This window comes from Stomoxys calcitrans, chromosome 1 (assembly GCF_963082655.1).
Source record: "Stomoxys calcitrans chromosome 1, idStoCalc2.1, whole genome shotgun sequence".
Classification (NCBI taxonomy): domain Eukaryota; kingdom Metazoa; phylum Arthropoda; class Insecta; order Diptera; family Muscidae; genus Stomoxys; species Stomoxys calcitrans.
The window spans coordinates 147,410,940-147,432,959 of NC_081552.1; the positions used below are offsets into that span (position 1 = coordinate 147,410,940).

The 22,020-nt window shown below is 41.0% G+C and overlaps 1 protein-coding gene across 3 annotated transcripts in view; it reads left to right on the forward strand.

The window, feature by feature from the left end:
* The window catches only part of LOC106094435 (protein spaetzle 5), a 216,147-nt gene that overhangs the window by 50,776 nt on the left and 143,351 nt on the right, over positions 1-22,020 (forward strand). The window lies entirely within an intron of this gene.

The window sequence follows — 22,020 nt, forward strand, 5'->3', positions numbered from 1 at the left end:
TAACGCAAACAAATGAATGAAATCAAGGTTTTTTGCATTAAAAGGCCAAGGATATGCAGGCTTCAATTAACGATGTTAGTCCCTTAATTCAATAAAAATAATAGATATGTATTAAAGTTTCCTGCAACTTAATAAAAGGATATTGTATTTTTAAGGAAAAGATATACTTCGCCTTAAAAGAAAACCACTCGATTTGAAAATAAGGATGCTGCGATTTCTAGGTAAAATAAGTTAAACTCAACATTAAAAAAGTGTTTTTCTGCTTTTATGAATAAATTAATTTTGATTCTGTGATTTTATTGTTGACTTTTTGGAATTTTATAACTTTGTCTTCTTAGTTTGGCTCGAGGTCATCGAACAATTTACAAAAACAGAAAATGAGAGACAAAACTGAAAAACAAACCTTTCAGAAAGATACAAACAATTGTGCACAAATTTACAGGAATTTGGTACAAAAATACAGAGAAAAATGAGAGAGCTTTAGTCGAATTTGTGCGCTGTGAAAAAAAGGCGACTGTTTTGTTTCAAAATGTAATTATTTTCAAATGTATAAATGTTTTTGTTTTTTTAATTTTTTGTAAAATTACTTGTTTGTTAAATTTATTGTTAAAACCCTGATGAAGATCAGCGGCGATGGTCAAAACATTGGTAAAAACTACAAATAAAATAATTAAATAAAACACCAAAACCTGTTTTTGTAAATTGTTCGATGACTTCGAGCCAAACCAAGACAAAGTTATGAGTTAAGTTTGTTTAATTATATTAAACAGTTGTATATATAAATATTCTTTGTCAAAAAATATTAAAAACAACAAAATATTTATTCTTTTGTCCAACTAAGAGATTATTGTTATACTTGCCATTCACTTTCTAATCGCATTTATAAACGAGGGTTGCCTCTTATATTTCGGGATTAGAGAACACAAAAACAAATATTAATCATCGAAAATCGCTTTGTTGTTTTTCAAAATATTCCCCATCAAGATCTGTACAACTTTGCATGCGTTTGAACCAATTGTCGAAGTACTTTTGCCACTCTGATTGAGGTATCTCTTAAACATGCATTCTGAACGCATAAGCCGCTTCTTCAGGTGTCGAAAAACTTTGACCTCTCATTTTATTTTTTACGTACGGGAATAAAAAGAATTAATTCTGTGCCAAGTCAGGACTATACGGGGGTGACTCACCAAATCGATGTTCTGCAGTTGTTTCGTATGTTCGGAGCATTTCTTTCGACCAATCGACATGAGCCTTTTTTTGAGCGATTGACAAATTCTGTGGGATCCAACGCGAACAAATTAGTTGACAGTCAAAGGTTCATGCAATATTGAATGTATGTATGTATGGATGTATTATACTAATAACTAAGGTTGTCTCCATCTCACGATAGGTCACATGACGATCTTGCAATATCAGTTGGCGCAGAGTCTCAATGGTTTTTGGAACAACAACTGATTTTGAACGACCTTTACGAAATTCGTCTTGGAGAAAACTACGACCGATGTTGAATTCCCCATATTATCGATAAACACTAGTCCTTGATGGAGCTTTATCGCCTAAAATTCAATTAAGTACATCGGTGCACTGTTGTTGAGTTAATCCACGTCGAAAATTGTAAAATATAATCGCAATAATCCCCTCCTAATGCTGGCAACATTTGTGAGGTATTATACCATGTAAAACTTCTCCCCAAAGAGGCTATAAAAAGGATGCCCCTTATCATTGAGCTTAAACTTGAATCGGACTGCACTCATGCGAAAAGTTTGACCCAGTTCCTTAGTGAAATGTTCATGAGAAAAATTTGCATTTGCCTTACCATAGGATGGGGGTATACTAATTTCGTCATTCTGTTTGTAACTCCTCGAAATATTTGTCTAAGACCCCATAAAGTATATATATTCTTGATGGTCATGACATTTTGAGTCGATCTAGGCATGTCCGTCCGTCTGTCTATCGAAAGCACGCTAACTTTCAAAGGAGTAAAGCTATCCGCTTGAAATTTGCACAAATGCTTCTTATGAGTGTATGTCGGTTGGGATTGTAAATGGCCATATTGGTTCATATTTTGATATTGCCGCCACATAAACCAATCTGGGATCTTGACTTCATGAGCCACTTGAGGATGCAATTCTTATCCAATTTGGCTGAAACTTTGCATAAAGTGTTTTGTTACGATTTCCAACAACAATACCAATTATGGCTGAAATCGGTACATAACCTGATATAGCTGTCACATAAACCTATCTGGGGTCTTTACTTCTTGAGCGTCTAGAGGGCGCAAGTTCTATCCGATTTGTCTGAAACTGTGCATGAGGTAGTTTGTTATGACTTCCAACAACTGTGCCAGATATGGTTCAAATCGGTACATAACATGATATAGCTGCCATAAAAACCGATCTGGGATCTTGACTTCTTGTTTAGTATTAAATTATTACATAGAATGGTATTTTACAAAATTCGTTTTCTTGATTTTGAAGCCCAAAAAAAGTTTTATGTTTCCCGATAAAACGCGTTGTGAATAATAGCAATTACATCCATTTACATTTAAATACAGTTAAGCATCGATAAATACAACAAACACATTTTTTTGTTTCATCTATTTTGTGGACTTTTTCATTGCAGGTTTTTTTTTAATTCGGAAGTAATTTGGGTATTTTTTAAATCGGATTTTTGGATATAAACCACTATTGTAGTTTATAAGGCATAGGTAGGTTTTAATGCGTATACATTTTTACTCATTATGAAAAATATGTATTTCTGATCTTATCGCGTATGTACAGTTGATCTTATCGCGGTTAATTAATTGAAATACAAATATTTAATTTTTGTTATTAATTCCACGCTAACGGATAATATACTAAATTAAACTGTAACAAAATTTCATTTGCGTAAACTTGCTTACTTGAAATCACAGTTGACTGTCAGAAAGAAGTGTTGATTTGTACTAACCCAAATGGTAATGGATTCCTTTTAGAGAATTGTATCTACTTTTTAAATTTTTAAACTATAAATAGATAATTTATGTTGTTCTTGTTGTAGCAGTTTATTGTGTTCTATCTTTCGTCTGCTTGATTCTGTTAAGTGTCAAGACCCAGGAACTCTGCGACTAAGATAGGGTGCGTCCACAGGGATCTGGGTCTGAGTCGAGTGGGTCTGGCCGGGCAGTTAAACAGGTGACGTGTATCGTGCGGTCCCTGGTTACAATCGGGACATACATCTTGCACGTCGGCATCAATCCTAGCTCTGTGGGAATTGAGGCAACTGCATCTGCCGGAACGTAATTGGGCCAGAACCACTCTGGTCTGCCGGGGGAGATCGATTTCTTCGGGTGCAATGGGTGGCGGCCGTTCTCCAAGGACTACATTCACCCGGTAGCCAATTACCGCATCTGCTACCGTGTCTGCATGAATGTTGTTTAGACCCGCTTGATATGCCGCTTGATCTAGAGGTTCTCTCTTGTAACCTTAAGGCTTCTCGGCGGTGGATATCTATCCACAAGATGATGATTTGGATGGTTTCTGCGATAACAGCCCAAAAGGTATTGCTTGGACAGCATGTATTGTAGTTATGTCTTCGCACTGGTAGGATCTTTGTGTCCTGATGGAGGTGGTCCACATGAGAACTGAGGAGATAACCCATCGCAGTTCGGAGGGCGGCATTCCGACAGATCTGAATATTATTCCACTGCGTTTCATAAAGTTGACGAGACCACACTGGTGCTGCATAACTTACCACAGACCGGCCAATTGCTTTGTACGTGGTCAACAAGGTTTCTTTGCACCCCAAGTGCTGCCAGCAAGTGACTTGAGGACCTTGTTTCTACTTTTGACTTTATTGCAGATTGCTTTGGCATGTGAGGAGAATGTATAAGAGCTGTCAAATGTGACGCCAAGTATTTTGGGACACTTGATGGTCGGAATCATATCTCCATCGACCATCACAGACAGCTCAGTATTCACCTCACGCGTATTTGTAGTGAACAATGTGGCTGAAGATTTGGTGGCGGATATCTTCAGATTTCTTGCAGCGAAATATGAGGCAAGCTCGTTGAGGTAGACGTTCAACCTATCGCAGATGTCATCAATGGGTGGAGGGCCTGATGCCATGATCGCACGATCGTCCGCATATGATACGATCTCTATGCCGTCTGGAGGGGGTGGCATGGAGGATAGATAAAAGTTAAACAGTGCCGGAGATATCACCCCACCTTGGGGAACTCCCTGTTTCACTCTACGGTGTTTTGACTTCTTATCCCTGAATTCCACAAATAACTGGCGACCACACAGATAGTTCGCGACCCATCGTTTCAGGCCTGGCTGGAGGGACGTGTTAGCGATGTCCTCAAATAATTTGGCATGGCTGACCGTGTCGAATGCCTTCGATAGGTCCAGTGCCACGAGGACCGTCCTATCACATGGCCTGGGCTGATTGAAGCCACGGCAAATGTGTGTGGTGATGGCATGCAAAGCTGTTGTTGTGCTGTGCAGTCTCCGAAATCCATGTTGGTGCTCGGCGAATGGAAATTCTCCTACGAGGCTCGGGAGAAGCAATGCCTCAAGCGTCTTTGCCACTGGTGAGAGAAGGGAGATCGTTCTGTACGACTCCCCCAAACTCGGGTCTTTTCCAGGCTTCAGTAGTGGGATCACTCTGCGCATTTTCCAGACATCAGGAACTATAAGAGTGTTCAATGACTGGTTGAGGACAGTGGTAAGGTACTCAACTCTAGGTGAATCCAGATTCTTCAACATCAATGTAGAGATTCCGTCGGGGCCCAACGCCTTAGATGAATTGGCGCCACGGATGACATTCGTAACTTCGCCCACGGTAAATTGTGATGGCTGTTCATCGGCTCGGAGACCACGAATACGGCGAATGGCTCTCCACCTTGCCCTGTCTCTCTCGGGATGCACAATAAATTGACGGTTGAACAACCTGGCGCATTTCTTCGGATCAGTCACGGTTATTTCACCAAAAGTGACTAAGGTCTTGTCGTCCCGTCTACTGGGGTTCGAGAGAGAATTAACAGTAGACCACAGTTTGCCTACACCGGTGCCTAAGTTACATTGCTCCAAGTGTTCCAGCCACAAATTCCGCTTATGTTCGTTGACTACCCTGTTTATTTCCAGATTCAGCTCGCTGATTCTGGGGTTAGCGGGGCCCATAGCACGAATCCCATCACGTTCGTCTGCGTGTACCACTGCTTGCGCCGGGAAATTGGGTCGCACTGGGGGTATTCGACCGGCTGGTATAAAGCGAGCGGCTGCTGCGTGAATGATGTCTCGGAATTTCCTCTCGGCCACAAGCACATCAGAGGGGAGTGGCAGTTTACTGAAGCGGCGATTGGTATACTCTCTGAAGCCAGTCCAATCGGCCTTCTTATAATTGATAAACGTCCGGCGCTCAGAGGTTATGATGTCGGGTGGTCGGTCGATGGTGAGAATTATGGGGAGGTGGTCTGACCCCAAAGAGATGACGGCTTGCCAGGATACGTCACTCAGGAGATCAGGGGATGCAATTGAGATGTCTGGCGAGCTGCTGCACCTCCTCGTAATCCTAGTGGAGGCATCCTCATTCACCGTGCAATACGTGGAGCTATCAATCTGCTCTGCCAAAGCTATGCCACGCTGTTCGTTACCTAGGGGAGAATGCAATGACGTGTGATGTGCATTTAAATCCCCCAGAACCAGACGACTATAGCCAGATAGCAACCCACTTATGTCGGGGTTGTAAGCCTGGCCATTAATCGGGACACAGCTACCGACCGGCGGTAAATACACGTTGTATATCTCTATCTCGGCAGTACCAGACCTGACTGCTATCCCCATGCATTCCATGTAGGGGTCACTAGCGTCAAGCGCAGGCGAGATAGGTCTATACTGCCCGGAATGGTGAATAACGAAGGCCAATCCCCCACCTCCATTCCTTGAGCGATCCTTACGTAGCACATTGTAACCGTGACAACTGTGCAAGCTGCAGGTGTTGGTCAGCTTTGTCTCCTGGATCGCTGCGACCGATATGCTCTTCCGACTCATAAAGTCCACGATCTCATCTATCTTGCCACGCAGTCCGTTGCAGTTTAAATGCAAGAACGATACACTTCCCGGCACTGGCCTGGCAATAGTAGGGCTAGGGTGCTGTCGTTGCGTAAATTGCCGTACGGGAGAGGTCAGGGGGGCACATAGTCCGACGACGAGGACGCACAGCACCTTGCGACATAGCCAGTATGACTATACTCCCGTAGCGAAGTTAGGCCAGAGCAAGAACGGAAATGTACCCACTCCAAGCACCGGTTACACCTCACCGACACCGACCGATGATGAAGGCGGTTCTGGCAAACCGAACAGAACCAGGGTCCGGGGTTCTTTTCAATCCCGGCACGGAACAGAAGCGTGCGGAGAAGGCACTCCGGGATGTGCCTCTCCCATGACGAAAAAAGACGAACACGTACACTGAGGCGGCAGCCCTTGCCGTTGAGGATTCCATCGGGTCAATCCGGTGCGTACAACCGCCTGCCATGGGATTGATAGATAATTTATGTGTAATATAAGTGGTTGTTGAAAGTAAAAAATGCCTAAAAATTATTTCAATAACGTATTTGCATTTGACGTACGTCGTGTTCACATCCGCTGCCAAAACGGAAATAAAGTTTGTTGAAGTTGCAGCATAATTTTTTTCTTGTAATAGGTAGTTCATCCACTCAATATTTTATTCTTGAGAATTATATTTCAGTATTGCAAATAGGTATTGAGCAATAGGTTCCACTGTTTTATCTTCGACAAAATGTTCTATATTATTTCTTTAAATATTTGTAATTTGATTTAATAATAATAAGTAAAAATAAGTAATTTTTGAGAAACTGCAAAACAATTTTTTCAGAAAAACTAATAGCACTTTTAATGGTCGTTTAAATTAGTTTTCATTAATATAATTTTTTCTTTTTTTAATTTCTTGATTTCTTTTTGATTCCGAGCTTTTCGTAACGATGAATAAGTTATCTTATATATAAAAATCAAATTGTGTTTGTGTGTTTGAAAAACGGCTAAACCGATTTTCTTTAAATTTTCACAGATGGTGCATAATGATCCCGTGGTGAAAGAGGGTACTACATTTTTTGATATCTGAAGGGGGGCGGACCCTCCACCTTACCCTAATTTTCAGAAACGCCAGATCTCGGAGATGGGTGGTGCGATTTAAGCAAAATATTGTGTGCTCTCATATAGTACCCTAAAAATAAAAATTTGGTATCCAAATTTCGGATGGGGTACCTAGGAGGGCTGCCCCACCCTAAAACCTACCAAACATATATTTAGACCAACCACCACAATATGGGACTCAAATGAAAGGTATTTAGGATAAGAAAACGTATCTGATATCCAATTGTGCTAGGGGGACCACCCCAAGCCCCAAAACACCCCTAAATCGGACATATTTACCGACCATGGCAATATGGGACTCAAATGAAAGGTATTTGCGAGGAGAATACGAAACGGATATTCAAATGTGGAACCACGTTTCTGGGGGTCCACCCCTTTCCCAAAACACCCCCCAAACAGGACTTATTTACTGACCATGGGAATATGGGGCTTAAATAAAAGGTATTTGGGGGCCGTCTCTCACCACAAAACATCTCCCAAAGGGGACAAATTTACGACTAAAGCAATATGGTGCTCAAATGGAAGGTATTTGAGAGTAAAGCACGAATTAGATATCAATATTCAGAAGAAGTGTCTATGGGGCCACCCCACCCCAACAACACCACCCAAATAGGAAGTATTTTCTGACTATTGCAATATGAGGCTCAAATAAAAGAGTTTTTAAAGTGAAACACGAATCCTATATATATTTTCAAGGCCAACTCACTGAGTGGCCGCCCATCCCCCAAAACACCCCCCAAGCCGGTCATGTTTGGGGTGCATGGGGAGCAAGAATTGAAACCCATTTTCGGGAACAATTTTCTGGGGGTCAAAATAACCTACAACCAGCAGTTTTTTAGTGATCATCGCAATATGGGACTCAAATAAAGGTATTTGGGAGTAGAATACGAATTTGATATCCAAATGTAGGACCATGTATTTAGGGCATCACCCCTTTTCCAAAACACGCCCAAAGGGAAAAAATTTTTCGACCATGTCAATATGTGGCTCAAATGAAATGTATTTGAGATGAGAAAATGAATTTGATAACCTATTTTGGGGCCATTTGTTGGGGGACGCCTCATCCTGTAAACTCCTCTTAAGCCAATGGCAACATGGGGTTTAAATAAATGGTATTTGAGAGAAGAGAACGATGCTGATATTTTTTCAGGGCCAAGTGTCTAGGGGACCACCTCACCCCCGAAAACACCCCTATATTATACATCATGAGAATATCGGGCTGAAATAAAGTATTTTAGGAATGGAGTACACCTTACATCCAAACTTAAATTCGTAGACCAATAAAGATCATATGGGTTTCAGATAAAGGCACTTTTATTGCTAAACTGTTAGTCAAGTTAGCATGGTATTTCACTAAAAGATCTTTAATTGGCGAAAATAAATATTCCAGGGAAACTTTTGTTCCTGTAAAGTAAAAGAAGGCGCAGCGAAGCGGGCCCGGGTCAGCTAGTATCTATATATTATATACATTTATATTTGTTTAGTTATTTTTTATTTCTTTTATTTATTAAATATTACTTTTTACATATTGGGGCCACCATAGCTCAGGTGTTAGCATGTCCGCCTTTTTTATACCCTCCACCATAAGATGGGGGTATACTAATTTCGTCATTCTGTTTGTAACTACTCGAAATATTCGTCTGAGACCCCATAAAGTATATATATTCTTGATCGTCGTGAAATTTTACGTCGATCTAGCCATGTCAGTCCGTCTGTCCGTCCGTCCGTCCGTCCGTCTGTCTGTCGAAAGCACGCTAACTTCCGAAGGAGTAAAGCTAGCCTCTTGAAATTTTTTATAAATACTTTTTATTAGTGTAGGTCGGTTGGTATTGTAAATGGGCCATATCGGTCCATGTTTTGATATAGCTGCCATATAAACCGATCTTGGGTCTTGACTTCTTGAGCCTCTAGAGTGCGCAATTCTTATCCGATTGGGATGAAATTTTGCACGACGTGTTTTGTTATGATATCCAACAACTGTGCCAAGTATAGTTCAAATCGGTTCATAACCTGATATAGCTGCCATATAAACAGATCTTGGGTCTTGACTTCTTGAGCCTCTAGAGTGCGCAATTCTTATCCGATTGGAATGAAATTTTGCACGACGTGTTTTGTTGTTATATCCAACAACTGTGCCAAGTATGGTTCAAATCGGTTCATAACCTGAAATAGCTGCCATATAAACCGATCTGGGGTCTTGATTTCTTGAGCCTCTAGAGTGCGCAATTCTTATCCGATTTGAATGAATTTTGGCACGTAGTATTTTGTTATGATATCCAACAACTGTGCCAAATATGGTTCAAATCGGTTCATAAACTGATATAGCTGTCATATAAACAGATCTGGGGACTTGACTTCTTGAGCTTCTAGAGGGCGCAATTCCTATCCGATTTGGCTGAAATTTCGCAAGACGTTTTTTATTGTTACTTTCAACAACTATGTCAAATAAAGTACAAGTCGGTTCATAACCTGATATAGCTGCCATGTAAACCGATCTGGGATCTTGACTTCTTGAGCTTTTAGAGGTCGCAATTATTATCCGATTTGCCTGAAATTTTGTACGACGGATTCTCTCATGACCATTAACATACGTGTTTATTATGGTCTGAATCGGTCTATAGGCCGATACAGCTCCCATATAAATCGATCTCTCTATTTGACTTCATGAACCCACAAAGGGCGCAATTCTTATTCGAATTGGCTGACATTCTACACAGGTCTCCAACATATAATTTAATTGTGGTCCAAACAGGACCATATCTTGATATCGCTCTAATAGCAGAGCAAATCTTTTCTTATATCCTTTTTTGCCTAAGAAGAGATGCCGGTAAGAGAACTCGACAAATGCGATCCATGGTGGAGGGTATATAAGATTCGGCCCGGCCGAACTTAGCACGCTTTTACTTGTTATAGTTAGGAAGTTTTAGGACATTTTTAATGCTTGAATAAATTTGAGTGGAATAAAACTATCGCAAAAAGTATATATAAAAAAATTTCAAATTTTGTTATGGTATAACAACCGATGAACATCACAAACAATTTTCATCTGTTGTTATCCTCTTAAACTACTGGCGACACTTATGAGGTATTAACCTTATATAATCAGCCACGAAAACGTCTGTACTGAGTTCTGTCGGTCTGCGGCCAGACGTTCGTACTCGGCAATAAGAATGAGCTTAAACTTGTGTAGGGTAGAACTCATTGATATGTTCTTATAAACATCTAATTAGAGAACCAGAGATTTCTCTTATTTCAGCGAATGCTGTCCAATTCCTGTTTCTAACTCAATGATAAGCGACCTCGTGTTTGTAGCTGAGTCCGAATAGTGCGTTGCTGAGCGAATCCAAAATGTACAGAAGCTTAATATGACTGATCTCACGAATGTCGCCAGTATTAATGAGAACATAGCCACCGGCGTCATAAACAGTACCTGCAAATACCAATTTTGGTTTATTATGCGATAGAAACCATTTGATCGAAATAAAAAAATCCTAATAATGTTTTTACATGATCTTCTATGGCGTAAAATGGACATTGGAGGGAAATGAAAGAATCCCCAAAGAATATAATTCAAATGTATTTTATTGCGCCACGTTTCAAAAAAAAAATGGAAAAGGCGTCCTAAAACTTTAAATAATACCTTTTTTGTAGTTAGGGAGTTTTAGGACATTTTTAATGCTTGAATAAATTTAAATTGAATAAAACTATCGCAAAAGATATATTTAAAAAATTTTCACGTTTTGATATGGTATATTTTCAACTATTTATTTAATTTTACTTTATTTCCGAAATGTTTCGTTGCTAAGCTTCCATACCTTTCTCAATGTATTCCGAATATTACCAATTTATTTTTTTTTTTAATCACCGCATTCGACGATTGAACGTCAATCAATGTATTTTGGGGCATCATTAGCAGCATAGTGTCATGACAGATGTATTGTGTCACACAAATCACACTTTATTGTTATGCGCGTCTCGGTGCGTCCTACATTTTGAACGTACTAAGCTCCTAGAAGCCTTCACTTTTATGCAAAGTTACTTCACTTTTTTATCTTAAAGTAACTATACTGCAATCGCATCTCAAATTAAGCTTAAATATATGCATCTTATGTCTAGGGCGCGATTTTAAAGATGAAATATCCTGGAATGGAATTTCGATTAAACATAATATTTTTAAGGTCAATTAATCTTTATGTTTAAGACCTAATTTTTAAAACCACGCATAAAATCGTAAAAATTAGGAGCATTTACTTGTCCTTCAGGGAAAAATCTTTTATTTAGGACACATTTTTTTCTGTGTAGTTGCATAATCCATGTAGGGGAAATTGTGAAAAGATGATGAAAAGTGGATGGGATTTTTTTTTTTTGGTGGATCTAAGAAAGAATCTACATGTATACGCAGATAATAGTTTATATTTTTATACCCACCACCGAAGGATGGGGGTATATTAATTTTGTCATTCCGTTTGCATCACATCGAAATATCCACTTCCGACCCTATAAAGCATATATATTTTTGATGTGCGTTAAAATCTAAGACGATCTAGCCATGTCCGTCCGTCTGTCTGTTGAAATCACGCTACAGTTTTTAAAAATAGAGATATTGAGCTGAAATTTTACACAGATTCTTTTTTTGTTCATAAGCAGGTTCGAAGTTCGAAGATGGGCTACATCGGACTATATATATAGCCCCCATATAGACCGATTCGCCGATTTAGGGTCTTAGGCCCATAAAAGCCACATTTATTGTCCAATTTTTTTTGAAAGTTGAGACAGTAAATTGTGTTAGGCCCTTCAACATCCTTCTTCAGTATGGCCCAGATCGGTCCAGATTTGGATGTAGCTGCCATACAGACCGATCTGCCGATTTAAGGTCTGAGGCCCATAAAAGCCACATTTATTATCAGATTTTGCCAACATTTGGGACAATGAGTTGTCTTAGGGCTTTCAACAGCCTTCTTGAATTTGGCACAGATCGGTCCAGATTAGGATATAGCTGCCATATAGACCGATTTCTCGATTCAAGGTCTTGAGCCCATAAAAGGCGCATTTATGCATTTATTGTCCGATTTCGCCGAAAATTGGGATAGTCAGCTGTGTTAAGCCCTTCGACATACCTCTGCAATATGGCACAGATCGGTACAAATTTGTATATAGCTGCCATATAGACCGATCTCTCGATTTAAAGTTTTTGGTCCCATAATTGGCGCATTTATTGTTCGATGTCGCTGAAATTTGGGACAGTGAGTTAAGTTTAACCCTTCGACATCCTTCTTCAATTTGGCCCAGATTGGTCCAGATTTGAATATAGCTGCCATATAGACCGATCTCTAGATTTAAGATTTTGGGCAAATAAAAGGCTCATTTATTGTCCGATGTCGCCAAAATATATTACTGTGAGTTGTGTTAGGCCTTTCGACATTTTTCTTTAATTTGGCTTAGATCGGTCCAGATTTGGATATAGCTGCCATATAGACTGATCTCTCGATTTAAGGTTTTTGGCCCATAAAAGGCGCATTTATTGTATGATTTCGTCGAAAATTGGGACAGTGAGTTGTGTTAGGCTCTTCGACATTTTTCTGCAACTTGGCTCAAAACAGTCCAGATTTGGATATAGTTGCCATATAGACCGATATCTCGATATAAAGTCTTGGGCCACATAAAAGGCACATTTATAATCCGATTTCACTGAAATTTGTCACATTTATTCTTCGATTTTTCTGAAATTTGACAATGACTTATATTAGGCTTTTCGACATCCGTATCGTATATGATTCAGATCAGTTTATTTTTAGATATAGCTAAAAAGTGGCCCCACAAATCTTTGATTCAATGCCGAATCATACAGATTTCACCATGGGTCGAAATGTCTCAATATTTCCATCCCGTTTTCGGACTTCTCTGATTGCGTAAACTATCAAAAGGTTTGGATACTAATGTCTCCTGGCTCTATCTCATGGATCAATAGACGAACACCTCATGGAGGAGTACTGTCTCCTCTACTTTGGAATATTGCCATTAACAATATCTTATTGTTGTTGTTGTAGCAGTTTATTGTGTACTATCTTTCGTCTGCTTGATTCTGTTGAGTGTCAAGACCCAGGAACTCCGCGACTAAGATGGGGTGCGTCCACAGGGATCTGGGTCTGAGTCGAGTGGGTCTGGCCGGGCAGTTAAACAGGTGACGTGTATCGTGCGGTCCCTGGTTACAATCGGGACATACATCTTGCACGTCGGCATCAAGCCTAGCTCTGTGGGAATTGAGGCGGCTGCATCTGCCGGAACGTAATTGAGCCAGAACCACGCTGGTTTGCCGGGGGAGGTCGATTTCTTCGGGTGCAATGGGTGGCGGTCGTTCTCCAAGGACTACATTCACCCGGTAGCCAATTAACGCGTCTGCTACCATGTCTGCATGAATATTGTTCAGACCCGCTTGATATGCCGCTTGATCTAGAGGTTCTCTCTTGTAGCGCTGGACCTCACGCTCTAGATCGTGTAGATCTACCTTAAGGCTTCTGGGCGGTGGGTATCTATCAACAAAATGATGATTTGGATGGTTTCTGCGATAACAGCCCAAAAGGTATTGCTTAGACAGCATGTAGTTATGTCTACGCACTGGTAGGATCTTTGTCTCCTGATGGAGGTGGTCCACATGAGAACTAAGGAGACAGCCCGTCGCAGTTCGGAGGGCGGCATTCTGACAGATCTGAATATTATTCCACTGCGTGTCACAAAGTTGACGTGACCACACTGGCGCTGCATAACTTACCATGGACCGGCAAATTGCTTTGTACGTGGTCAACAAGGTTTCTTTGTCTGCACCCAAATGTTGCCAGCGAGTGACTTGAGGACCTTGTTTCTACTTTTGACTTTATTGCAGATTGCTGTGGCATGTGGGGAGAAAGTGTAGGAGCTGTCAAATGTGACGCCAAGTATTTTGGGACACTTGATGGTCGGAATCATTTCTCCATGGACCATCACAGTCAGCTCAGAATTCACCTCACGCGTATTTGTAGTGAACAGTGTGTCTGAAGATTTGGTGGCGGATATCTTCAGATTTCTTGCAGCGAAATATGAGGCAAGCTCGTTGAGGTAGACGTTCAACCTATCGCAGATGTCATCAATGGGTGGGGGGCCTGATGCCATGATCGTACAATCGTCCGCGTATGATACGATCTCTATGCCGTCTGGAGGAGGTGGGATGGAGGATAGGTAGAGGTTAAACACAGCCGAAGATATCACCCCACCTTGGGAAACTCCCTGTTTCACTCTACGGTGTTTTGACTTCTTATCCCTAAATTCCACAAATAACTGGCGGCCACACAGATAATTCGCGACCCAACGTTTCAGGCCTGGCTGAAGGGACGTGTTGGCGATGTCCTCAAATAATTTGGCATGGCTGACCGTGTCGAATGCCTTCGATAGGTCCAGTGCCACGAGGACCGTCCTTTCACATGGCCTGGGTTGATTGAAGCCACGACAAATGTGTGTGGTGATGGCATGCAAAGCTGTTGTTGTGCTGTGCAGTCTCCGAAATCCATGTGGATGCTCGGCGAATGGAAATTCTCCTACGAGCCTCGGGAGGAGTAATGCCTCAAGCGTCTTAGCCACTGGTGAGAGAAGGGAGATCGTTCTGTACGACTCCCCCAAACTCGGGTCTTTTCCAGGCTTCAGTAGTGGGATTACTCTGCCCCGGGAACTATAAGAGTGTTCAATGACAGGTTAAGGACAGTGGTAAGGTACTCAACTCCAGGTAAATCCAGATTCTTCAATATCAATGTAGAGATTCCGTCGGGGCCCAACGCCTTGGAAGATTTGGTGCCACGGATGACATTCGTAACTTCGCCCACGGTAAATTGTGATGGCTGTTCATCGGCTCGGAGACCACGAATACGGCGAATGGCTCTCCACCTTGCCCTGTCTCTCTCGGGATGCACAATAAATTGACGGTTGAACAACCTGGCGCATCTCTTCGGATCAGTCACGGTTATCTCGCCAAAAGTGACTGAGGTCCTGTCGTCCCGTCTTCCGGGGTTCGAGAGAGACTTAACAGTGGCCCACAGTTTGCCTGCACCGGTGCCTAAGTTACATTGCTCCAAGTGTTCCAGCCACAAATTCCGCTTATGTTCGTTGACTACCCTGTTTATTTCCAGATTCAGCTCGCTGATTCTGGGGTTAGCGGGGTCCATAGCACGAATCCCATCACGCTCGTCTGCGAGTACCACTGCTTGCGCCGGGAAATTGGGTCGCACTTGCGGTATTCGACCGGCTGGTATAAAGCGAGCGGCTGCTGCGTTGATGATGGAGCTATCTATCTGCTCTGCCAAAGCTATGCCACGCTGGTCGTTACCTAGGGGAGAATGCCATGACGAGTGATGTGCATTAAAATCCCCCAGAACCAGACGACTATGGCCAGATAGCAACCCACTTATGTCGGGGCTGTAGGCCTGGCCATTAATCGGGACACAGCTGCCAACCGGCGATATATACACGTTGTATATCTCTATCTCGGCAGTACCAGACCTGACTGCTACCCCCATACATTCAATGTATGGGTCACTAGCGTCAAGCGCAGGCGAGATAGGTCTATACTGCACGGAATGGTGTATAACGAAGGCCAATCCCCCACCTCCATTCCTTGAGCGATCCTTACGTAGAACATTGTAGCCGTGACAACTGTGCAAGCTGCAGGTGTTGGTCAGCTTTGTCTCCTGGATCGCTGCGACCGATATGCTCTTCCGACTCATAAAATCTACAATCTCATCAATCTTGCCTCGCAGTCCATTGCAGTTTAACTGCAAGAACGATACACTTCCCGGCACTGGCCTGGCAATAGTAGGGCTAGGGTGCTGTCGTTGCATAAATTGCCGTACGGGAGAGGTCGGGGGGGTCACATAGTCCGACGACGAGGACGCCGAAGGCGACGACGGCGACCCTTGTGACCCAATGCTGGCTATGTTCGCACAGCACCTAGCGACGTAGCCAGTATGACTATACTCCCGTAGCGAAGTTAGGCCAGAGCAAGAACGGAAATGTACCCACTCCAAGCACCGGTTACACCTCACCGACACTGACCGATGATGAAGGCGGTTCTGGCAAACGGAACAGAACCAGGGTCCGGGGTTCTTTTCAATCCCGGCACGGACCAGAAGCGTGCGGAGAAGGCACTCCGGGATGTGCCTCTCCCATGACGAAAAAAGACGAACACGTACAGAAAAATGCGGGAAAAAACAGCGTGCGCTGTTGTGACGTCTATAAGAAACATACTTCAGAAAACTCTAAGTACGACGGCGAAGTAGGCTATCGAAGTGGTCTAGGCGTAAATTGTCTAAGACAGAAGAAGTTTTTCTCAGCAGGATATAAATACAAGTTACCTACAGTTGCACCTGTCTCCTTGGGAGGAGAGAATGTTCCATTTACTGAAAGTAACTGGGTGTTTTACAGGACAGGAAACTGATGTCTATCTACCTACATTGCCTGAGGTGCTTTTGATAAGAAAAGTACTGTACCAGTATTGATGGAATCGATTGGATCTACGATATCCCTGGTTGTAGAAGTTGCATAGACTTCTTTATGGATGGTTCTAAACTAGACGACCTGGTGTGCTCTGGAGTACTCTGAAGAATTAAGATTGGCCATATCGAGAAAGTTACCCGACCACGGTAGTGTGTATCAAGCGAAGATTCTTGCAAATAAAGAAGTGGTGGAATGGCTAAGACATTATATCATAACGACAGCCAGGCAGCCATTAAATCTCTGGGGAATTTATTTCTGAATTCAAAAACCGTCCTCGACTGTTGCAGATCTCTCAGCGGTATGGCTGCAATTCACCTGTTCTTTTTGTCGGGTCACAATGATATCCCAAGGAGTTGAAGAGCAGTCGAGCTTGTGAGATCAGAAACTACCTTACACATTCTAGGGGAACTGGAATCTGGGGGTATGCCTCTAGCGACATGTAAGCTAATTCTTCAGGATCATTCCCGAAGGGCAATGAATGGTAGATGGTCAGAAAGTGGGGATTATGAACACTTAAAAAATATGTAGCCCAACCTAGACTTGAAGACGTCTACCGTTTTGCTGTTGCTGGCTAGAACAGCTGCCTCAGTTATTGTGGTGTCAGTAATCAGTGGTATTTGTTTGATCAGAAAACATGCTGATGGACTTGAAATTGCAAGTAACGACTTTTGCACCAGCAGTTAGGACGTTGAGGAAGAGGAGACTTTAAAATATTCACTGTGTGTGTGTTCCGCACTAGCATTCAGAAGGTTCTTTCTTAGATAATCATCATTTCTTTGATAACTCGTCTGATTTAGCGGATGTGGACATTCGAAAGTTTTTGCGCATTTTAAAGCAATCTGGATGGTTCAACGTGGTTATTGTGGTATCACAAAAGACGAAAACGTGTAAGTGAGTCTGATGGCAGACTGCCACTTAAACCCATGCATTTGGGTACTAAAAAGTACCAAACTGGTACGAATTGGTAAACTTTGTTCAGGGCGAACGGTTGAATGATTGCTGTTATGAAATAAAGGAGGTAGATGGAATATGAAAAAAGGTACTGGAAACGGGAGAAAACGTACGTTTAATACAGCATTTGTTACTTTCCATTTCGTACTTTCCTTACGGATTGAGCTAGAGCTCTAAAATTTGGCACGTAGGTACAACTAGAAATGATATTTTGTGTAACTAAATGATTTTTTCACAAATGGTTCATTTTGGTACCAAAAAGTACGAAATAGTACGAAATTTACTGTTACAGTGAAAGAAGACAGGTAAAATTAAATAATTTGGTAAAAATGATCGTAGTAGTGACAAAAATTCGATAAGCAGTACCAATTACGAAATGCTGTTAGCGAACCAGAAGATGAAGAAAACGTATTTAAGTGCTGCAATTGTCATAATTGGTACTTACTTTGCAGATTGAGCTAGAGCTCTAAAATTATGGATACAAGTACACATTGACAACATATATTGGGCGGCTAAAAGATTTTTTTGAAATGTGTACACTTTTATGCTAAAATATACAAAATGGAACTTCCTTTACGGATTGAGCTAAACTAGAAGATTTTTTTGAAATTCGTGCATTTAGGTACTAAAATGTACAAACTGCGTACTTAATTTATGGATTGAGCAATCATCCCAAAATGTGGAATGCAGTACACGTTGATTATATATATTGATGTATTTGTTTATTTATTAATTTCTGCACAACAAGACAAATATATTATAAATCATAATGCAGTTTCAAAATTATATATAAGAGTTTGAAATTCTTACATTTAAGTATTAAAAAGTAGCAATATAGTACTCTCTTTACGGATTGAGCTAAAGCTCTTAAAATTATGATACATATATTTTGATAAAATATATTTTTGATAATTATAATTACATTAAGGTAATTTTTATAATTACATTAAGGTATTAAATTGTACAAAAGGGTGCTTCCTTTAGAAACTGAGCTTCCCTCGGAGTAAGTTAAAGTAAGTTAATATACTGGGTGACTAGAATTTTTTTTCGAAATTCTCTCATTTAGTTACTAAAATAAAGTCGTACTCCCTGACAGTTACACCTTTCGGTGTATACCGGCTTATTAGAAGATTTTTTTGAAATTCGTACATTTGGACTTCAAACCGTACATCATTTTACTCTTTTCACAGACTGAGCTACAGCCCTGAAATTTGATACAGGAACACCTTGACAGCATAAATTTGGCGGCTACATTTTTTTTAAAGTTCGTGCATTTTCAAGTTTTGTTTATTTCTCTTTCGAGACGAGCTGAATGATCGAAGATGATGGAAAAGGAAAGCCAAAGGTAGCAACACACACTAACCACTATGGGACGCGTTTCGTCCTTGGTTAGAAGACTTTTCAACCATATTAGGTGTGATGGCTTCAAGGGCCGTGCGTTGGTATGTTGTATTTTCATTTAAGTACTAAAACTTACAAAATAACACTTTCTTTACGGATTGAGCTAAAAGTCTCAAAATTGGAATATAGCTATATTTTGTTATACACCGATTGTCGACTGGATTTTTTTTATTGAAATGCATACATTTACATACAACTTTATTTTCTTTTATTTTGGAAAAATACTACCAAACTGGTAAAGAAGGCTTGTTATTATATTTGGTACATTCTTGACGGAAGTGGGCAAATTTCTGGAATTACATACTTAGATATGACAAAAATGCATAATTTTATAAATATGCTACTACCTGGGCTTTCGGAAGTCCAACACTGTCAAAAACACTGGAACCACCTATGAAACGTTCAGGACACCTTTCTTTGCTGTAATCAACATGTGAAACAAAACAAGTAAAAGCGTGCTAAGTTCGGCCGGACCAAATCTTATATACCCTCCACCATGGATCGCATTTGTCGAGTTCTTTTCCCGGAATCTTTTCTTAGGCAAAAAAGGATATAAGAAAAGAGTTGCTCTGCTATTAAAACGATATCAAGATATGGTCCGGTTCGGACCACAATTAAATTATATGTTGGAGACCTGCGTAAAATTTCCGCCAATTCGTATAAGAATTGCGCCCATTGGGGCTCACGAAGTAAAATAGAGAGAACGATTTATATGGGATCTGTATCGGGCTATAGACCGATTCAGACCATAATAAACACGTTTGTTGATGGTCATGAGAGGATACGTCGTACAAATTTCAGGCATATCGAATAATAATTGCGACCTCTAGGGGTCAAGAAGTCAAGATCCCAGATCGGTTTATATGGCAGCTATATCAGGTTATGAACCGATTTGAACCTTATTTGACACAGTTGTTGAAAGTAAAAATAAAACACGTCGTGCAAAAATTCATTCAAATCGGATAAGAATTGTGCCCTCTAGAGGCTCAAGAAGTCAAGACCCAAGATCGGTTTATATGGCAGCTATATCAGGTTATGGACTGATTTAAACCATACTTGGCACAGTTGTTGGGTATCATAACAAAACACGTCGTGCGAAATTTCATTCCAATCGGATAAGAATTGCGCCCTCTAGAGGCTCAAGAAGTCAAGACCCAAGATCTGTTTATATGGCAGCTATATCAGGTTATGAACTGAATTGAACCATACTTGGCACAGTTGTTGGATATAATAACAAAACACGTCGTGCACAATTTCATTTCAATCGGATAAGAGTTGCGCACTCTAGAGGCTCAAGAAGTCAAGACCCAAGATCTGTTTATATGGCAGCTATATCAGGTTATGAACCGATTTGAACTATACTTGGCACAGTTGTTGGATATCACAACAAAACACGTCGTGCAAAATTTCATCCCAATCGGATAAGAATTGCGCACTCTAGAGGCTCAAGAAGTCAAGACCCAAGATCGGTTTATATGGCAGCTATATCAAAACATGGACCGATATGGCCCATTTACAATACCAACCGACCTACACTAATAAGAAGTATTTGTGCAAAATTTTAAGCGGCTAGCTTTACTCCTTCGGAAGTTAGCGTGCTTTCGACAGACAGACGGACGGACAGACGGACGGACATGGCTAGATCGACATAAAATGTTGCGACGATCAATAATATATATACTTTATGGGGTCTCAGACGAATATTTCGAGTAGTTACAAATAGAATGACGAAATTAGTATACCCCCATCTTATGGTGGAGGGTATAAAAAGGATATAAGAAAAGATTTGCTCTGCTATTAGAGCGATATCAAGATATGGTCCGGTTTGGACCACAATTAAATTATATTATGTTGGAGACCTGTGTAAAATGTCAGCCAATTTGAATAAGAATTGCGCCCTTTGTGGGCTCAAGAAGTAAAATAGAGAGATCGATTTATATGGGAGCTGTATCGGGCTATAGACCGATTCAGACCATAATAAACACGTATGTTAATGGTCATGAGGGAATCCGTCGTACAAAATTTCAGGCAAATCGGACAATAATTGCGACCTCTAGAGGCTCAAGAAGTCAAGATCCCAGATCGGTTTATATGGCAGCTATATTAGGTTATGAACCGATTTGAACCATATTTGGCACAGTTGTTGGATATCATTATAAAATACTACGTGCCAAAATTCATTCAAATTGGATAAGAATTGCGCCCTCTACAGGCTCAAGAAGTCAAGACCCAAGATCGGTTTATATGACAGCTATATAAGGTTATGGACCAATTTGAACCATACTTGGCACAGTTGTTGGGTATCATAACAAAACACGTCGTGCAAAATTTCATTCCAATCGGATAAGAATTGCGCACTCTAGAGGCTCAAGAAGTCAAGACCCAAGATCGGTTTATATGGCAGCTATATCAAAACATGGACCGATATGGCCCATTTACAATACCAACCGACCTACACTAATAAGAAGTATTTGTGCAAAATTTCAAGCGGCTAGCTTTACTCCTTCGGAAGTTAGCGTGCTTTCGACAGACAGACGGACGGACGGATGGACGGACGGACGGATGGACGGACGGACGGATGGACGGACGGACGGACAGACGGACGGACATGGCTAGATCGACATAAAATTTCACGACGATCAAGATTATATATACTTTATGGGGTCTCAGACGAATATTTCGAGTAGTTACAATCAGAATGACGAAATTAGTATACCCCCCATCTTATGGTGGAGGGTATAAAAATTACTACCGCAACTTTGATTCCCATCCATTCGTATTGGTTGCTCTTAACTGGAAATTCCATTTTTGATACATTTCACAAAACTGCTAAAGAAAGCACACAAAATTGTTGACACATTTATCAGAGTGGCATCGTCGTGTAGTAATTTACAAATGAATCCGATTAAGATGTATCTAGTTCGAGAGACTTCTTATTTGTTGTCCGTATTTTTCGCAGTTTATAAAACATGTCTTGCTTACAAATTGCACCCATCCG